Consider the following 20275-nt stretch of genomic DNA (forward strand, 5'->3'; position numbering starts at 1 on the left):
ATTTTACCCATGTTTTTGCTAAATTCTATACATATTTACTACCAATTTCAAAATTTTAAATTTTTTGAAAAACCCTAACTTTTCAAAATTATGAATTTTATATAAATGTGTTTGATTATTATACATATAGACAAATTCATACTATTATACTTTAATATATATGTAAACTACTTCAAATACCATCAACATTTAAGCTCTGACTCCTTTATACCACAAATGTTTTAATTTTGTCAATTTTAGTACTAAAGTTTACTTTTAATTGTAATTATGACACTCTGTCGTTAATGACCTAACGACATGATGACATGTCAGCTGCGTGTCGTAATGTTGCTAACATGGATGTCTCACCAAAACTACATCATTTTGGTGAAGCTATTTTGATGCCCAAAAGACCCAAAACAACGTCGTTTTACTTAAAAATATTTATTATAATATTTGCATTTAGGGGGATTTGAACTACAAACCTTTAAAACTAAAACTTAAAGCTTAACAACTAAACCAACTTCAACTTTTATACTTTTTTATAAACATAATACATATATCATATCAAATCATGGTTCACTTCTTCTTCTTCTTCTTCTTCTTCTTCTTCAAATTCAAGCCTTTAAAATCGAACAACCATATCATTTTTAACACAAACTATTGGACTTTGGAGAGCTATTTTTTAGATTGTATTTCTACAATAAAGATTCTAGCATCAAGTTCCTCATTAGTAGAGACATGATTTTTGCTAGCTTCATCACTTGAATATGAATCATCATGAAGATTTGTGGTCTCAAAAACATTTGTACAATAAAATCATGAGAAGAAAAAGAGCCAGATTCGCCCGCCAAACATTGACCGGGAGAATAAGAATGTTCATTATGTCCCATCCTAGTATCATCCCATGTTGATAAGCCAAGGCACCTATATTTAATAAAATAACATAATTGATAGTAAGAAGACATGCAAATGCTTTCTAGAAATTATACATTTTATCCATACAGTACATAAATAAAAAGAGCTACATCTTCTAAATTTACAGAAAGAATAATTCACAATCTCAGACAAAATTCTAAAATAACTTGAACATTCAATGCTTGTACTACTACAAGGAAAACATCAATAAACTACACTTAAGGAATATTTTCCAAATTTCAACCTAGCAAACAAAATGATGAGACATTTAAAGAATCAGAGAGATGAAATATTGATAAATTGGTTAAGTTCCATGACAAAGATAAAGAAGTATTTCACTTCTTAAGTAAAAGTATAAACAAATTTTAGATATATATTAAGAAAACTCAACAAACAGGGTTATAGATTAAAACTCAATAGATTGGATGAAAAGGTTAATGAAATTAGAGCCATTGCTAGGAGAACACGAGAAATTAAGAAAAAAAATAGAAAAAAGACAATGAAGAGGGTGATATGTTTTCTGTTGAAATATCAACACCAATACTTAATTAAATTAAGTATATGTTATATTTTAATAAAAGTTGTTAAGTTTACCTTAGAATTTAATAATTTATTTAATGTTTGTGAAGGTTACGTGGTTCTTTGCCTATATATAAAGGACACTATATATTATCTTTCAAATATACCAAATAAATCAAGTATTCTTCCATTTGATTACTTCTATCTTCTTCTTATTATTTTGAGCATTTATTGTTGCGTGGTGTTCTACAATTGGTATTAGAGCTTTGGTGAAGGTTGTTCGGTTGTTGCTAAACTAGTGTGGTAGTGTAACGGTGCATGTCTAAGAAAGTACTTGAAAGACTTGATATTTAAGCAATCTGTGTGATCCATCTCTCTTTCTTGGAGACTTACTTGGTGTATTATTTACAAACTACTTTTCACTATTTCTTTCAATTTTGTGAGAATCCTTTGTCAACAATATAACTGACTTACATGTCGACAAAATGAGGAAGCTTAACAATGACAACTACAATACATGGTCAACTTGCATAATGTCATATATTCAAGGACAAGACCTATGAGAGATTGTAAATGGAAATGAAGTGGAGCAACCAGAAGTAGATGATGCAAATGGCATACTAACAAAATGGAAGATAAAAAACAGGCAAAACAATGTTCGCCTTGAAGATAACAGTGAGGAAAATATACCAGAACACATTCATGGTGCCAAAACCATAAATGAAGCTTGGAAAATATTCACCAAGTTGTTCTTTAAGAAGAACGATACGAAGCTCCAACTTCTGGAGAATGATTTGTTGTCTATGAAACAAGACAATATGTCTATCAAACAATACGTTCACAAAGTAAAGTTGTTATGCCGAGAGATTTCTAAGTTAGACCCATCGGCTCCTATTGGTGATACCAGGATGGAATAAATCATTATCCAAGGTTTAAAGCTAGAGATAAGGAGTTTTTTGGCCCCTATACAAGAATGGAAAAATCAATCATCACTTGTAGAATTTGAAAATCTGTTAGCTAATCAAGAAGCATTAGCTATACAGATAGGAGGAGTCTTTTTCAAAAAAAGAAAAAAAGGCACTCTATGCCAATAGAGGCAAACAAAACTTCAAGCAGCGTGACAATGCTAGGTCAAATAAAAATAAGGGAGAAGGGAGCTTTTATGAAGGGGGAGGTTCTAAAAACCATGACAACAATAAAAGGTTTGAAGGGAAGTGTTACAACTGTGGGAAGAAAGGTCACATGGAAAAAACATGTTGGTCGAATAAAAAAATTGTGGAGTGTAATGTTATTACTTCCAACAATGAAGAAGAATGGGATGCAGAGGCATTTTTCATAGTAGAAGAGAAATAATTAACTCTCACGATGACAACTTGTAAAATTGATTATAAAAATGATTGGATCATTGACTTAGGTTGTTCGAACCATATGACATGTGATAAAGAGAAACTACATAATCTTACAGAATATAAGAGAATTTGTGTAGTGGTCACAACAAATAACTCAACATTACAAATAACACATATTGACAATACAATAGTTTCTCTTCATAACAATAACACTAAGATTCCACTTTAAAATGTCTACCAAATGCCAAGAATGAAGAAAAATCTTCTTTCATTAGCACAATTGACTTCTTCGGGCCATGTTATTCTATTTGATCCAAAAGATGTGAAGGCATATCATAACCTTGAGATTGCAGAAGAGTTGATAATGAAGGGAAAAAGGTTGGATTCTATCTATGTGATGTTTGCAAAAATCACATATGTTGTAATACAAGAAGGAACAAGACAACAAACCCGTGGTACATACATTTAAGTCACATCAACTACTCCAAATTAGAAATGATGATGAAGAAGTCAATGTTAAAAGGACTTCCAAAAACTTGAAGTGAGAGTATACTTAATATGCGCAGGTTGCCAGTGTGGAAAAACACATCAATTACTATATGAAGAGTCCAACTATAGAGCATATGAGTCGTTAGAGTTGATCCAATTTGATGCGTTTAGACCTGTTAAACAAACCTCCATTAGTGGGATGAAGTACATGGTGACCATCATTGATAATATTTCTAGATATGTGTGGATCTATTTTATTAAGGAAAAATCTGAGATTTTTTCAAAGTTTAAATAATTTAAAGAGCTTACAGAAGCATAAGTTGGCAAAAATATTTGTTGTCTTAGCATATATAATGGATAAGAGTTGACAAGCATTGTAATTGTCAAATAAATAAGCCCTTTTCTCAGATAAGTAAGCTATAAACGCAGAATAGGGAAGAAAAGGTCGTCCACAGGGATTCAGAAATTTCTAACTTAGATTTGATTTTATGCTAACCAGGAAACATATAAAAGAAAAGAATTAAGAAATGGGTTTTGAATAATCAAGTAACTAAATAAATAAAATAAAACTAAAGTGAAAGTAATAAGAATAAGAAAAATAAATTGTAGAGAACTAATTAAGATAAAAGATTGCCTCTAGCTTCGCTTTGTCTTAATCTGTCTCGATCACTGGAATAGATTTTACTTAGAATACCTGCCGGTTACAGTCTACAAGGCACAACTGTTGTAACTTGCTCTTCTCTCCAATGAACTAATTTCCAAAAGCAATACTTGAAATTTATCCCTTGCTTGGATTAATATCTATTATCGATATTAACACCAATGTTGTTTTAAGAACTAGAAAAGCCCGCGCTCGGATTATTGTGTCTTGATGAGAATCAAACCTGATCTTGATTTCCCTTAGCAGATCGCCACTAAGTTTGTTCTTAGGGAATTGAATTTGCTACAAGCCAACTATCTTCCCCAATTGTAGATCAAAACGTTGATCAAGCCAATGTGCACTCATTGGATTAAAGATATTGAGATGCTTGAAGAAAGGTCGATTGTCTCTCCTTATCTTCCAATAATCAAGAAAGAATATGAAGATGTGAAGTGCTTTTGCATTTCTCACGAGATCGGATCGAGTCGTAGCTCAACTATTAGCTAAGAAAAGGTTTAGCCAAGTACGATAGAGTTCATACTTGGCATGTGAAAAAGAGAGAATATGAAGAAGAAAAATAATTTTATTGAAAGAAACTAAAACAAAGAAAAAGCCAAAATCAGTTCTATACTAAATTTTGAACATGTTTCAAGCTTCACCCCTAGAGGCTATTTATAACTTTGAGATAACCTAATGAAAATAAAATACTAACTCTTAAGAAAATTAAAACCCTTAATTCCTAATTAATAGAGAACTAAAAATCCTAATTTCTAATTGAATTCTAAGAAAACTATAATCCTAATTCAATAAAAATAAAATCTAATATGTTTTAATTTAATTACAACTTTTAATTCTTAAAGAATTGAGGTTCCCCTTGCTTTTATCATTTGATATTACTTACTGGATTATTTCATCATAATTGGCGCCTGAATTGATCTTCTAATTAGAGTTGGAACCGACTTCTTCCCAAAAAGTAGGAAAATCTTTTTAACTTGCCATTTAATTGTTGTTTCTTGGAAAATAGAATCATGCACAAATTTGAACATAAATAACCCAAATTAGCACTTTAAAAGGAGGTAACACATATTAATTGATAACAAAATATTAACCAAATAAAACACTCATCAAATTCCCCTTCACTTATTTAATGTTTGTCCTCAAGCATGCCTTAATCAATTATTAAAATCTCAAATCATCAATCTTTCATCTCACAATGTATCAAAGAAAACCAAACAAGTCAATTATCACATCAACCATAAAAAAACAAGGTGACAATCAAGCAAATAGGCATAACTAGTAACAATTTTAAGTAAAAGCCAATATATCCCAATTATCTATTAATTTCAATGTAACAAGACTCAATACCTCATAAGAATTCACTCAATATCACTCAAAGTGTTTTGGGTGAAAGAAATCACTCAAAACCAAGATTAATGAAGAAATTACCATATGCTTGTAAGAAATCAAGTCTTCACCACTAGAATGAACATGAGGCATTTAATCAAAGGGTCATTAATAAGGTTGTAACGGGGCTTAGGTTGGGGTAGGGATAAAGTCGAAAGATTGGGTTTAAATTTCAAGACAAGAGATGCAAAAATACATTAGTTCAAGCCATGAATTCAACTAAGTAAATAAAATTGAAGAAGTATAATCAAAAATCAACTTTTTCTTTTTTCTTCCCATTTTTTGATTTTCTTCTTGCTGATTTCTTACTTTTTTTTTGTTATGTTCAAACACTTTATTTGAACCAAAATTTTTTCCGAATACTTTTCCTTTTTCTCTTGATTTTTTTTTGTTCGTGGAATAAATTCATCTCTGTCTTGACACATGTGACAAAATAGAAGAAAAATAAAAATGAAAGGTTTTGGGTTTTATAATGTGGTGAAGCGAAGAAAGGGATAGAGACACAAAATTGGTTCACTAATGGATAAAAATAAATGGGTAGGCAATTTGGGTAGAGAAGTGGGTTAATCCTAAGTGCCCTAATCATCTTAAAACATCAAGTTCAACATGCGGTCTAGACATGCATTTAATCACAAGTTTTAGAATATTAAAATTAATTTAGCACACTCAATTAAAAAAAGAGAAATAATAAGAAGGTATGCTTGTTTAGGCTCAAATATCACAAGAAAGGGTAACATGTATCGAGTCAAGAAACATATCAACCAACAGATCCATGGAACATCAAGAGAAAAATTTTAAGGAATACTAATCCTGTCATTTTTACTATCATGCACCCTAAATCTGATAAAAGATTGATCATAAACTTAGAAGGTACTCAATGAAACAAAGCAAAATTCAAGATTAATAACAAGATATTTCAACAAATCAACCAAGGCAACTCAATTTCAAGCATATAAATAAGCGAGCGATAATGCGATGCAAGTGTTCTCTAATTTCTCTACTCCATCACTCAAAGCATATGTCCTGATATGTAAAATTAAAGATGTAAAATTAAAGTATAAGAGAAGGAATATAGATAATCCCCGTGTTTAGTGATGGATGCAGTCGTGACCTCGGTGAGAGGTACTCTTGGGTTTGATTGCCTAAAAGAGACATTGTCAGAGTGCAGATTGATGTCGAAGTTTCATTGAATATGATGAAGCACCATACAAAATGATGTGTGATGTCCGAATTTGTAGATTCCTTAGGTACCTAAATATATAAAGAAAAATAAACAATAAAAATTTAGTAAATAGTAAAAAGGGGTTGCCTCCCATTAGAGTCTTTTGTTTAACGTCGTTAGCTCGATAACCTTGTTTAGACTACATGTTTTGAGAGATATACTTCCTCCACTTCATACGCTTTTTCCATCTAAGAAATTTCCTATGAGTATTTCTACAATTATAGATTTTTTTCTTTTATTCTTGTAGATTGTGTTACTCTCACAGGCTTTTCTTCGGATCTTTTTTAGCTTTAGAAGTTTATCCAAAATCGACAAATTATCTACTTTACCCAAAAATACATTCTTTAAATGTTTTGGAAACGATTTTAATTCCAACTATAATGCCTACAAAACAGATGGAAAATTTATATTGAGAAGCTTTTCTCATGCGAGTCCATGTTAGAAGCAATGCCAGTTTCTACCTTTGAATTCATGTACAACTCATCAAAAAATTATGTTCAACATGTTCATTTATAGAAGGTTTAATTATATCGGTAAAACTAACGTTAGCCACAGAGTCAAGATGATTCATCACCTTATAAACATCAAATTTCACCACTTCACCGTCAAATTCTATGGTGAGAGTTCTACTTCTAACATCCATTTTAGTGTTATTCGTTCTTAAGAATGGGTGGCCAAGAAGGATTTCGTAGAAGGTATTGGCTCAATCGTTTTCCATGTTGATGACATAGAAATCTGCCGAAAAATTAACTCATTTACCTTAACGAATACGTTTTCCAAAAGTATTTCGGGATAGATGACAGATCTATCAGTGAGCTGAATTGTTACTATAGTTTCCTTCAAAGGCTCAACAGAAAGTGAGTTGTAAACAAAAAGTGGCATAACATTTATAGAAGCACCAAGATCACACATAACACTTTTAATTCCTACCTTACCAATTTTACAAGGTATAGCAAACATACCTTAATCCTTTAATTTTTCACCTAAATTTAATTTTACCAATTTGATGGAAGGTAACATTGAAAAATAGTGGATTCGTTTTCACCTAAATTTAATTTTTCATTGCTGGTAAGTCTCATTTTGTTTATATAAAGATCTTTTAAAATTCTGGCATACCATGACACTTTTCAGATTACTTCAAGAAGCAGTATATTTATCTCCACCTTTTGGAAAATGTTTAAATTTTTTTCCTCTACTTGCTTATCACATTTTACTAACCTAGACGGTACGAAATGTGACGTGGCATAGGGGGATATTGTAGGAGGATTTAGCGTTGATTCTTTCATTTTCCTATAGGGTTGTACATTAACTTCCTCTTTCTCATCCTGGGATTTTTCTTTTCATTCTTTTTCTTCCTCCCCTACATCAACCTCTTCTTGATTCCTCTAGGATCTTGGTTTTTCTTTTTATTTATTGGGCTTTGCGACATGTTCTTTAGGTATTGGCATGATTATGATGCCACTCTGAAGGTGATGGCACTAACGTTTTCTCGTGGGTTCATGTTGGGTTGAGATGGTAGTTTTCCCTGTGATTCCATTCATCCTATGGTCTGAGCCAATTGGCTCATTTGGTTTTTGAGCTCTTAAAAACAAATAGCAAACATACCTTAATCCTTTAATTTTTGGTGGAAGGTAACACTGAAAAATAGTGGATACGTTTTCACCTAAATTTAATTTTTCATTGCTGGTAAGTCTCATTTTGTTTATATAAAGATCTTTTAAAATTCTGGCATACCATGGCACTTTTCAGATTACTTCAAGAAACAATATATTTATCTCCACCTTTTGGAAAATGTTTAAATTTTTTTCCTCTACTTGTTTATCACATTTTACTAACCTAGACGGGACGAAAGGTGACGTGGCATAAGGGGATATTGTAGGAGGATTTAGCGTTGATTATTTCATTTACCTATAGGGTTGTACATTAACTTCCTCTTTCTCATCCTGGGATTTTTCTTTTCATTCTTTTTCTTCCTCCCCTACATCAACCTCTTCTTGATTCCTCTAGGATCTTGGTTTTTCTTTTTCTTTATTGGGCTTTGCGACATGTTCTTTAGGTATTGGCATGATTATGATGCCACTCTGAAGGTGATGGCACTAACGTTTTCTCGTGGGTTCATGTTGGGTTGAGATGGTAGTTTTCCCTGTGATTCCATTCATCCTATGGTCTGAGCCAATTGGCTCATTTGGTTTTTGAGCTCTTAAAAGAAAATAGCAAATATACCTTAATCCTTTAATTTTGGTGGAAGGTAACACTGAAAAATAGTGGATACGTTTTCACCTAAATTTAATTTTTCATTGCTGGTAAGTCTCATTTTGTTTATATAAAGATCTTTTAAAATTCTGGCATACCATGACACTTTTCAGAGTACTTCAAGAAGCAGTATATTTATCTCCACCTTTTGGAAAATGTTTAAATTTTTTTCCTCTACTTGCTTATCACATTTTACTAACCTACACGGGATGAAAGATGATGTGGCATAGGGGGATATTGTAGGAGGATTTAGCGTTGATTCTTTCATTTTCCTATAGGGTTGTACATTAACTTCCTCTTTCTCATCTTGGGATTTTTATTTTCATTCTTTTTCTTCCTCCCCTACATCAACCTCTTCTTGATTCCTCTAGGATCTTGGTTTTTCTTTTTCTTTATTGGGCTTTGCGACATGTTCTTTAGGTATTGGCGTGATTATGATGCCACGCTGAAGGTGATGGCACTAACGTTTTCTCGTGGGTTCATGTTGGGTTGAGATGGTAGTTTTCCCTGTGATTCCATTCATCCTATGTTCTGAGCCAATTGGCTCATTTGTTTTTTGAGCTCTTAAAAGCGAACAGCAAACATACCTTAATCCTTTAATTTTGGTGGAAGGTAACATTGAAAAATAGTGGATACGTTTTCACCTAAATTTAATTTTTCATTGCTGGTAAGTCTCATTTTGTTTATATAAAGATCTTTTAAAATGAAGATTAAGGAAAATGAAGATTGTTGTACAATTATACAAGGTTCAATATCGTTTTTGATAATTTTAGTAATTCTTGACTTAGTAGTAGTTTGAAATGTGAAACCGTTGCAGCAACTCATCTTTGGGTTTTGCTTTGTACTTTTACTTAGTCTGTGTTAAAAATGATATGGGTGTTCGGTTTCTAAGGCCTGAAGTTGAGGAAGAATAAGAAGTGAACCATGTTTTGACATGATATATGTATTGTGTTTATAAAATGTATAAAGTTCAAGTTGGTTTAGTGGTTAAGCTTAAACTTTTGTTTTAAAGGTTTGAAGTTCAAATCCCCAAAATGCAAATATTATAATAAATATTTTTAAGTAAAACGATGTAGTTTTGGGTCTTTTGGACATCAAAAAAGCTTCACGAAAATGACGTTTTTAAACATATACATTTATATGTACTTTCTTATAATGTCGCATGCGCGCATATATATATTATTTACAGTTTTTTTAATCTATATATGTATTATTTTGCTTCTTTATATGCTTCTTTGTATGTTTATATATATATTTAACATTAACATTATACACATACTATTTTATTTTTAAGCCCATAAAATTTCCTCTAATACCTTGAATATTGTTGAACATTATTGAATAACTTACATATATTGTTTGACTTTTGCAGGTTCTTCTTATCCTGATTTCAAAATTACTTACAAACGCCCCGGTTCTTCTTCCCGAGCCACTCAGAATCTACCCCTTAACCCGAATCTTAATCCAAACCCGAGTGACCTATACATTGGAAACTCATACGTTAATGCATCAGGTACCGTAGGCCTCCTAAAACACTTTACTGGCCATTTTAAGTCCTACCCAATTATGAATGAGCAGACTCCATCCTTGGCTGTCATAGAAGAGCTAAAATTTAAATTCCTCCCTCAACAAAAGCTTGGAAATTAGATAAAATCCTTAAGGCCAAATCAATTGTGTATCAAACCCTTATTCACGCCTTTTATTCCAATGTCGTTTGTGTTTGAGATGAGGCTCGTTGTTATACCATTAGCATTCGCTCCTATCTTATGGGGCGATATATTACGTTTGATGCAACCTCTATAGCTAAGGACCTTGGGTTAGATCTTATAGAGGAGGATAATGAAAAAGAGCATGTTGAGATCAACCTATAACTCGGTAAGAGTGCAAATGTCTTCGGTCACCACAAGCGCTTCCTTCATCTTGTTATTTCTTGGTGGTTTTGACCATCCAAAGGTAAGTACTCCACTTTTCGTGTTTTTGATATGTAACACCCTTAATCTGTATATGTCATTGAATACGAGTTAAAGATGTCACACGACATATACAAACAATATACAGTTGGAAAGCAAAACAAATTTGTTCCTTTAAAATTTTTCTAATTTAATCCTTTCAGTAAAATAATATAATCGTATAAAATCAAAATATAATATTTAAACATCCCAAATCAAGTTTAGTTTCAAGAAGCAATTTAACAGTTCGATGATATTTCATATCATAACTTAAACGGCCTAAAAACTACCTTATTAACTACTATTCATGTATAATAAAATTTTACCTAATAATATTTATAATAAGTATATAATATATTATACAAACAAGTTAAACTATGATAATTAGACATTATAACACAATATACAATATACATGACACTAATAAGTCAAAAGAGACATCAGAAGATGTTCATACTGATAATGGCGATGGATCTGATTCTGCCTAGTGATACTCGTAATACTCATAACGCTTATCCTTTTATTTACGCGTGAAAACAATCACACGCTAAGTATAACTTAGTGAGACACTATAAATAAAACAATGTGATATAAAGAATAGAAATAACATGATAATTCAAAACAATATAGCAACAAATGCCAAATCACAGTATTCGATATAATAATCTTTTCCATTCAATCACATATTCAGTTCGCATAATCAATACTTTCACATTTCATATTCATAGCCCCAAGTGTATATTTAACGAGAATGCAAGGTACGTGAGTCAGTCGAGTGTGCGTAATATGCACTCGTAAGTGCCCCATATATATTAGTAATTTACACTCGAAAGTGCCCATATAAATCGCACCATATGTGCCACACGTGATGTACACAAATGTACTATATCAGTAACAGTAAACAGTGATCACTCCATCTCATGGCATGTCAATTGTACTTACGACTCTCCATGCAACATACAATGGACTTTATAATAAAATCATATCATTTGTATATCCAACATATCCAACCAGTAATTTATTCAAGTGTCATTTCATAAAAAACGGTATACTGGGCAGTTCATACCCTAAAATAAATCATAAAACATTTTAGTAATCATTATGGAAATGTTCCATGATTTGATTCAAACCTTTCTTTAAAAATCATCTGAGGTTGACTTATCGCAAGTCTTCATCAATCAGTATAATTAAATGAAAAATGCACTCACCTTATTTGCCTCACTATCTAACCTTTAACAACGATAACCTTTTATTCTTGTACTTTATCCTTCACTTTCGATTCACTTTGATCACGAGATTTATCACAGTCTAGACAACATCATCAATAATAAAAATCCATAAAATAGATTCAACACTTATTCAATATAAAAATCACTTCACAACTCAATAAAAATCTTAACATTTCCAAAAATGACACTTCAATTCCTTATATATTCTTTTTCATCACCAAGCCACTCAATTTCACACACTTTACATTTAAATCACCATTTATGAATTTTATTAGAATTTATACCAATTTTTCCAATTAATTCAAAATGGTCCTCCACCATTTTACTTAATTGAAATTTAATACTCAAAATTCCATAATTGTAAAAATATATTCAATCTAATACCTTCACATTTCCCTAATTATCATTCAATCATCAAACTTTCCCATTTTTTTGAGTTAGTCCCCAAACTTTACCAAATTTGGGATTTGGCCTCAATTCAACATTCCAATTTAAAATTCATCATTCAAACATTAATTTCCAGCATTGAACACTCATAATTAAACACCCATAATTCCAAAAACTTGTGAAATAGTCCCTTTACTACACAATGTTCAAAATTGTTCGAAATCAATTTCTAAAACATGTAGAACCATTCTAACACAATTCTAGATCTTAGGAAATTTGAATATTTTTCCCTAATTATTAACCCCTTGGCCGAACCTACATAAATCAATAGGGCAATGATTTCATTCAATTTCAAGCATGAATTCAAGATCATATGATCAAATTCATGCAATTCCAATCATTATCACATCAAATTCAATCCAAATTCAACCATTATCTAATAACCATAGCCATGGCCGAAACTCATATTTGCAATTCTAGATGATTTGGATCATCACACATGCTTGGAAATTAATCTACAACAATAGCATAAAAATCAACCTTAAGTTCATCATAATTCAACATCCCCTTCATGAACCCTAATCATGAAATTCATATCCAAGCATGGTTTTCAGAACCAATTACACCAACACTACAGCAAAATAGAGTTTTAGCGGCATTTTAAGTCCTATAGCGGCATTTTTAAGTGTCGCTAAAAACACTCACGGCGATAGCAAAAACGCCGCAAAAAAGCGTCGGCCATACCAGCACCGCTAATGTTAGCAAATTACATGATATTTAGTGGATACATTGTTTTTGTAACAAAAGCAAATTAACTTTGCTCAGATTATCTTTAGTGAGCTTTAGATACAATGAACAATATCTTATCCAAGCGAATTGAGTCTCTCATTTATGGGTGTCTTCGTAGCCATCTTGTTGTCAAAGTCAGTATCTATATCTCGCTTGAATGTGGTATCCCTTTATCCTCTATCATCGTTCTTAAATATCTTCAAAAACCGGGATAAGAAAAAGTCATCAACACGTGGCAAAGAAAGAGAAAGGAAAACAAGTCAGTAGTTCATCCGGAGCACATCCTGCTCCATCGCCTCAGCCTCAGTCTGTTTTTGATGAGATGTTGCATGACGTAGAAGATTCGGTGAACTATCCTTCTCTGGTCAAGCCTCCACGAGCTAGTCACTACAACAAATTTGTTTATTTTGACATTGAAAATATTGTCATTAAAACTTACATTTATGTCACTATTTGTATTCTGTGACATAAAATCTGATGTCACGACAATCGTCACCTTAGGTGTCACTGAATGTCTAACGTGACGTCGTATGTTTTTATCACATATTTTTAAACATATAGTGACGTTTATGTATAATCTAACTTTATTATTTATATAAAATGACGTTTTGTTATGTCACTAAATAAATAAAATTTGTCACCAATCATTTATATTGTCACTAATAATAATAAAATTTTACTATATAAATGACAATAAAATATCGTCACAATTTTTATTTAAAATTATAAAATTACCATAAAAGTATAAATATTTATATAAATTACAATAAAAGTCTATTTTTTAAATATCACAATCAAGACTAAACTTTTTATAAATTATAATAAATACCAATTTTTTTGTAAATTATAATAAATATCAAACTTAATGTAAATTACAATAAATACCAAAATTTTCTAAAAATTACAATAAACACCAAAACTTTTTATTTATTACAATCAAAGGAAAACTTCACATAAATTACAGTAATGACCTATAATTATTATAAATTACATTAAAAAGTCTATGTTTTACAAATTAAAATAATACCCCATATATTTTTACAAATTAAAATAAAAAGTATCCAAATTTGCCTATGAATGGCTTCGCAACTCTGCATGAGTTACATCTCCTCTCACACCTTGGCAGCCTTGAACCTATATACGATCTCAATCTTGCCTTCTCTTCATTCACTGTCTATCCAAAGTAAAAAGGGAGAAAATTCTCAAAATCTATTGTATTTAATTATAGTACTCAGACAAAGAAATATGTGTATTTTAAGTTAACAAAAATGAGAAGAGGCTTACCTGGGAAAAGCTATCAGATTTTGGATTTGATCCATCTGTAAAAACAAGGTAGGAAACAAGAAAAATACTTCAAAACCAGAACTTAAAAACAGAGAAATACAATGTAAATACAAATAACAAAACAACAAAACTAAACAGAGAAATACAAAGTAAATATATATACATAGACAAATCTGGATATTGAAAACATGATAAATTGAAAACAAGGTAGGAAGATTCTGGTGAGAAAACTAGCAAGCCTGTCACCTCAATTGTATCAGCATACAGGTTACTCAAACTATCTGTGAAGGTGAAACTATTTGTTTATTTTATGCTTAAATATGCAATGGAAATATTGCTTGCTGAAGGAAGTGTCATCACTGCGTATTACTTTATATGGTCAACCAATAGCGTGGCCATCTTTCTTGCATGTCTTGGGCTAACTGTGCTTCCAGTAAACATAATTGTCGGAACCTACGACAGCAACATGTTCGAAGAAAAGTAAGTTCAAATATGAAAATAAGCATATTAACGGTCCCATTGAGCTCATGTGGACATGATGGTAAAAAATAAGCTCCGAGTTTACCACAAATGGATGGCATACATGCTATTTAAATTTATTGCAGAAGTGCTTGAAGGTGTGAACTTGTCGCTCTTGTCGCGTGTAATGTCGTCTAGGCTTTCTCGTGGAACTTACAATGGAGGGCTTCTTTCAACAGAAGCAGGAACCCTAGCTTGAGTGATTGCAGATGGAACTATAACAGTGTGGCTACTTGGGTGTGTCTAGGCTCTTGAATGTTACCTTAGTTCCTTCATTATTCATCTGTATCTCCTCCATTGTTGCCACCTGCGTTACTTACAATTCTCTTTACTAACACTTTTTGTATGTAAATTTCTATTGCCAATTATAGCACAAGAAGACATTTAAAAAAAACAAGATATATCCAGACATCAAATATGCTAGACTGAAAACAACCCACACTAACTCATAGTACTAATTGTTCGTAAACATAAAGCACCAGACAACCATAATTAAAGAGTCGGGCACCTTTATTGGCACTATTAACAAAATATCAGTAAGCCATCAAAAAGATAGAAAATAATTTCAGCAAAAGACATTATAATAGCATGAAGCTCTATTCAAAGTACCCTACAATCGTCAACAAAGAAACAACCAGAACAAACATAGGCATATGAATAAAGGACAAATCAATGGCGTGCCCTGAGTAATAATTTTTCTTTCGGCAGATAAAATTCCTTCACCGAACCATACCATTCAAAGAAACCCTAAGATCTTTCGGGCTAGCATCGATAGGGAGATTGCGAATGAGAAAATCAAAAAGTAGAGGGAATCAGTGACGATGAGATCGGTGGTGATCACGAGGTTCATTGACGTACCTCTTTCTTGCACGTGTTTGAATCTGGCTACGACGATGAGGACTATAGCTTCTTCTCTGACTGCCTCCCAATCCCTTGAACAGAAGATAACAAATGTGAGAAAAATAGCGAAAACACTATCTTTATCATCAGGAATAATACGTAGGGTTAACTGCAAGGTAGGCCATCAAATTCTTTAGGGTTAACTTTTCATAATTTTCATTTTCAACCACTAGATTTAAGTTTTTATAATTTAGTCCTTAAATTTTATGTTTCTCACGTTTAACTCCAAGTATTATAAGCACACTTAACTCCCAAATTATCATGATTGTACTTCTAACGCCAATTTTGATGGAATTATTATTATTATTATTATTATTATTATATTATTAGTTATTAGTATTATCATCATCTCAATCCTCAACATTTTATTTTCAGCCCTATTAAGGTTTCTAAAAATTTTAAAATTAATTTAAAATATTAAATAATATTAAAATTATTAAATATAAAAATATGACATTTTTTTAATTTTTATAAAATTAAAAAGAAATCTTAATTATTTCTATAAAATTTGAAAAAAAAATAAAATATTGCATTCATTTAAAAATTATATAAAATTTAAAAAATAAAATATCTAAAAATATATAGTCAAGGTTTCGAACGGGAGATCTACTGCACTATGTTAGTGCTTATTCACTAAGGGAACCTTTGTCAATATAAGGTAATAATTCTTACAAGAAGGATTTATTATATCGTAACAAAACAATTCATCTCATAAGAGTAATTTTAATAAAGTTTTAATATTTTTATATTTTTAATAATTTATATTTAAAAAATATTTTTAGTCACACTTAAGACCCCAAATTATAATATAATTGTAATCATGTAAATTGATTGAAAAATATTTATAACATATCATAGTAACTAAGACTCCAACTATATTCTCTTAAGAAATTTTAGAGTTTTTTTAGATTTTTTAATAATTTTTAAATTTTATATTTTCTACATATTTTAATTTTTAAATAATATTTAATATTTTAAAATAATATTTTAAGATTTTATAATTTTTAATGTAATTATGTATATTTAATATTAAACAAATATTTTTTTATTATTTTAAAAGTATTTTTAATTTTTGAATAAATTTCGGAGTTTTAAAAAATAAATTAATATTTTAATATAATTATTAAATATTTAAAAAAAATTATACTTTTTAGTTTTTTAATATTTATTATAATTTTAATAATATTTAGTATTTTTTTAAAAATAAATTTTAAAATTTATCTAAAAATAAATATATTTTTTTACATTTTTACATTTTAAAATATTTCCATAATTTTGTATTTTTAAAAAAATTAAATTAAATTTTTAAAAAATCTAGAAATTCATCCCTAAAGTTTGACATGTAATTCCCTTTGACGATGCCACATGACAAATAACCTAAAAAGGTTAATAAATTTATAGTTTGATGGCTTAATTGGTTTAATTTCTTAATGCAAAGGCTTACTTGGGTGCAAAAAAATTTTAAGTATTGAAATAATTTTATTTTACATTGTTAGGGTTTTTTTGACCCTTCAAATATATATATAAATAAATAATTCTTATATATATATATAATATTTATAGAGAACATAACTTTGAGAAAATTAATAGGAACGATTGAAATTATAAGTCTAAAATCTAAGATTATTTTAAAAATTTTCATCAATAAAATTTTTATTTTGTGAGAAGAATAAAGCGTCATTTTTTATTTCATATAAATTATGACGAATCAAATTATCACAAATAAAATTTATTGGTAACAATTTGGAATGTCAGTAATTCAAATCGAAACATCATTATAATAAATCGTCATTAATACTTTCGTTTCATTGGAGACGATTTTACAACGACACAATTTTATCTAAACGTCATTGACAAGTTTCCCACCAAATTTTTTGGAGGGAAATTTTGGCGTCAAACATATAGTGACGAAAATCAATGACCATTTTTACAATTGTCAAAAAAGATATACCATTAATTACTAAATGTGACGAAAACAAAAAAATGTCACTTTTATAGTATATTTTGCGAAGTTATACGCAACGTCATATAGAAATTATGTCATAAATTGTTAAATTTGTTGTAGTGAGTGGTGATGATGTCATTGTGATGCCTCCGTATTTTCAGATGTTAATGGAGACTCTTGACAAGAGGTTTGCGACTATGGAGTCTTACTTCACTGCACTAGAGACTCATGTTTTTGGGATGGCTTCAACAGTTAGCACTGCAAGCGATGTACATAGAATATGGATGTTGTATCCATGTTCGATTCGATAATATGATGGATAATATTGACACGATTTCGGGTAGAGTGGTTAATCTCGCTCGTGATTTCACATCATTTATTGTTTCATCTTCAGATCCTCCTTCTTCTCTATTTGATGCTTGATATTTGGATGTTTGATATATGGGATTTTTTTGGATGTTTTGATATTTTTGCTTTCACATACCTTAATTTTATTTATACTTTTGGATGATTTTGGATGTTTTATGAATATCTATGCATTTTATGGATATTTGGATATTTTAGATGTTAATACATGTTTATTTCTTTATTATGACCATGTTTTATTTGAGGGTATTTTTAATGTTGACTAACCTTATTTGAAAATTTTGGTCTTCACAACTTATATGCATATCTTGCTTAGTATTTTAACTTTTTTATTTAATAAAAAGGGAGAGACATGTTAAAGTAATGGAGAGTATTTTTTTTAAAATAATTTAAAATTTTTCAAAGATTTTGTTATATCAAAAAGGGGAGATTGTTGAAACATACTTTGATATTTTGATATATTAAAAATAATAAATTTTTAAAAGAAATTAAGATTATACTCGATTAAAATATTCAAATATATAAATTCTTTTTAAGTTCAAAATCTCAACTTTACGCTGAGTCATATATTGAAAATAATTTTGAAACTATTTTTTCTAAGGCTTTTGGACTTTAATTGAGTCAAAAAATTATTTTTAAGCCTACCAATTCAAATACTGCAAGAAAAGTATGATACTATTCATGTGGTATTAATATAGTACGATGCTAATGCTTTAAAAATGCACAGTAGTATCAGTACTGCTTGAGGTAGTACCGATACTGCTCAAGGTACTACCAATGCTCCTTTAGTTTTGCAAATTCAATATATAAAATTTGTACCGATGCTAGTTATGACAGTAGTATCGATACGCCAAATAATAGCACTAATACTGCTCTTATGTTTTAGAAAAATGTCAAATTCTAGTAAGCAATTTTAGTACTAGTACTCACGAGTATCAAAACTACTTATTATAGTAGTATCAATAACCTATTGAGTAGTATCGATACCCCTTATTACCCGATGTCTATTTTTGTAATGCATGTAGTATTGATACTCCAAGCACGAGTATCTATACTCGAGGCGTCTGGTAGATTTATTATTGGAAACTCCATCCTCAATGGCTCTATTAACTCACATAATTACTTGAACGACTAGAATTGAATGAAAGGGTATAAAAACAAGATTCCAAGTCATATGTAAAGACAATAGATCACAAAAGAAAGACAAAACCATCAAATAGAACCAAAATCAAAGTTAACATTCTCAAATATTCTTTTTCCTTTCAAGAACATTTCTATACATTTTTATTTTATTCTCTCAAGTGTTTTATTTGTTTTGAATTATGCAAACACACTCGTTGTAAGAGATTTTTCAAAGTTTGTTATTTGTAAGTTTTTTTTAGGAAGGGTTGTACACTTGTGACTTTGGATATAAGTCTAAGTGTGTTGTGAGGTTATACATTGTCTTAAAGGTTTGAACAAATTAGTGAATTTATTGAAATCCTTAGTATGGAAGCTAAGGTAGTGGTTATAAACTTTATTGAGAAAGTTGAACCATTCTAAAATTATTCTGTTCTATCATTTTATTTTTCTCTTAGCTGCCACCAAATTTTTAATCTTTGATTCATCATTTCTTGGCTATTTCATTGGTTTGATTGACTCAACATAATGATAATTATAAGTTATTTAATTCTTGATAAATTATATCTTACATGTAATTATGTCTTAATTTTGTCTTAATTATAAGTTATATAATTTTTCTTTATATTTTTATATTCAGTTGTAAATTTTATAATTAAATTAAAATTTCAATTTTATATTTAAATTAAAATTTTAGAATATAAAATTGAAATTTTAGAGGAAACTTAATTTATTAATTTATTATTTTTTTAAAGTAAAATAAAAGAATAAAACCTCTCTTTTATTATATTCAATTAAAATAACTTTTAAATAGAGATTACAATGGCTAGGGCTGTAAATGAGACGAGACAGATTGCGAGCTACTCGATATCGACTCAGTCAAAGCTCGATAATACTCGACTCAAATGGACTCGACTCGAGCTCGACTCGAATGGACTCAACTCGAGTTCTTAATGAGTCGAAACGAGCTACTTGATACTCAACTCAAAAAACTCGTGAGCAGCTCGAAAATATA

General features: G+C 30.1%; 1 long non-coding RNA gene across 1 annotated transcript; it reads right to left on the minus strand.

Moving 5' to 3' along the window:
* Window positions 1-14219: 14219 nt before the first annotated feature.
* On the minus strand, window positions 14220-15874 carry LOC120196308. The gene is made up of 5 exons (XR_005523158.1): window positions 15789-15874; window positions 14995-15237; window positions 14782-14864; window positions 14412-14446; window positions 14220-14301 (listed from the first exon to the last, which is right to left on the minus strand). It is a non-coding gene; the product is annotated as an uncharacterized LOC120196308 (long non-coding RNA).
* Window positions 15875-20275: the final 4401 nt, after the last annotated feature.

The sequence above is a fragment of the Hibiscus syriacus genome, unplaced genomic scaffold (assembly GCF_006381635.1).
Source record: "Hibiscus syriacus cultivar Baekdansim isolate YM2019G1 unplaced genomic scaffold, ASM638163v2 tig00117032_pilon, whole genome shotgun sequence".
Taxonomy (NCBI): Eukaryota; Viridiplantae; Streptophyta; class Magnoliopsida; order Malvales; family Malvaceae; genus Hibiscus; species Hibiscus syriacus.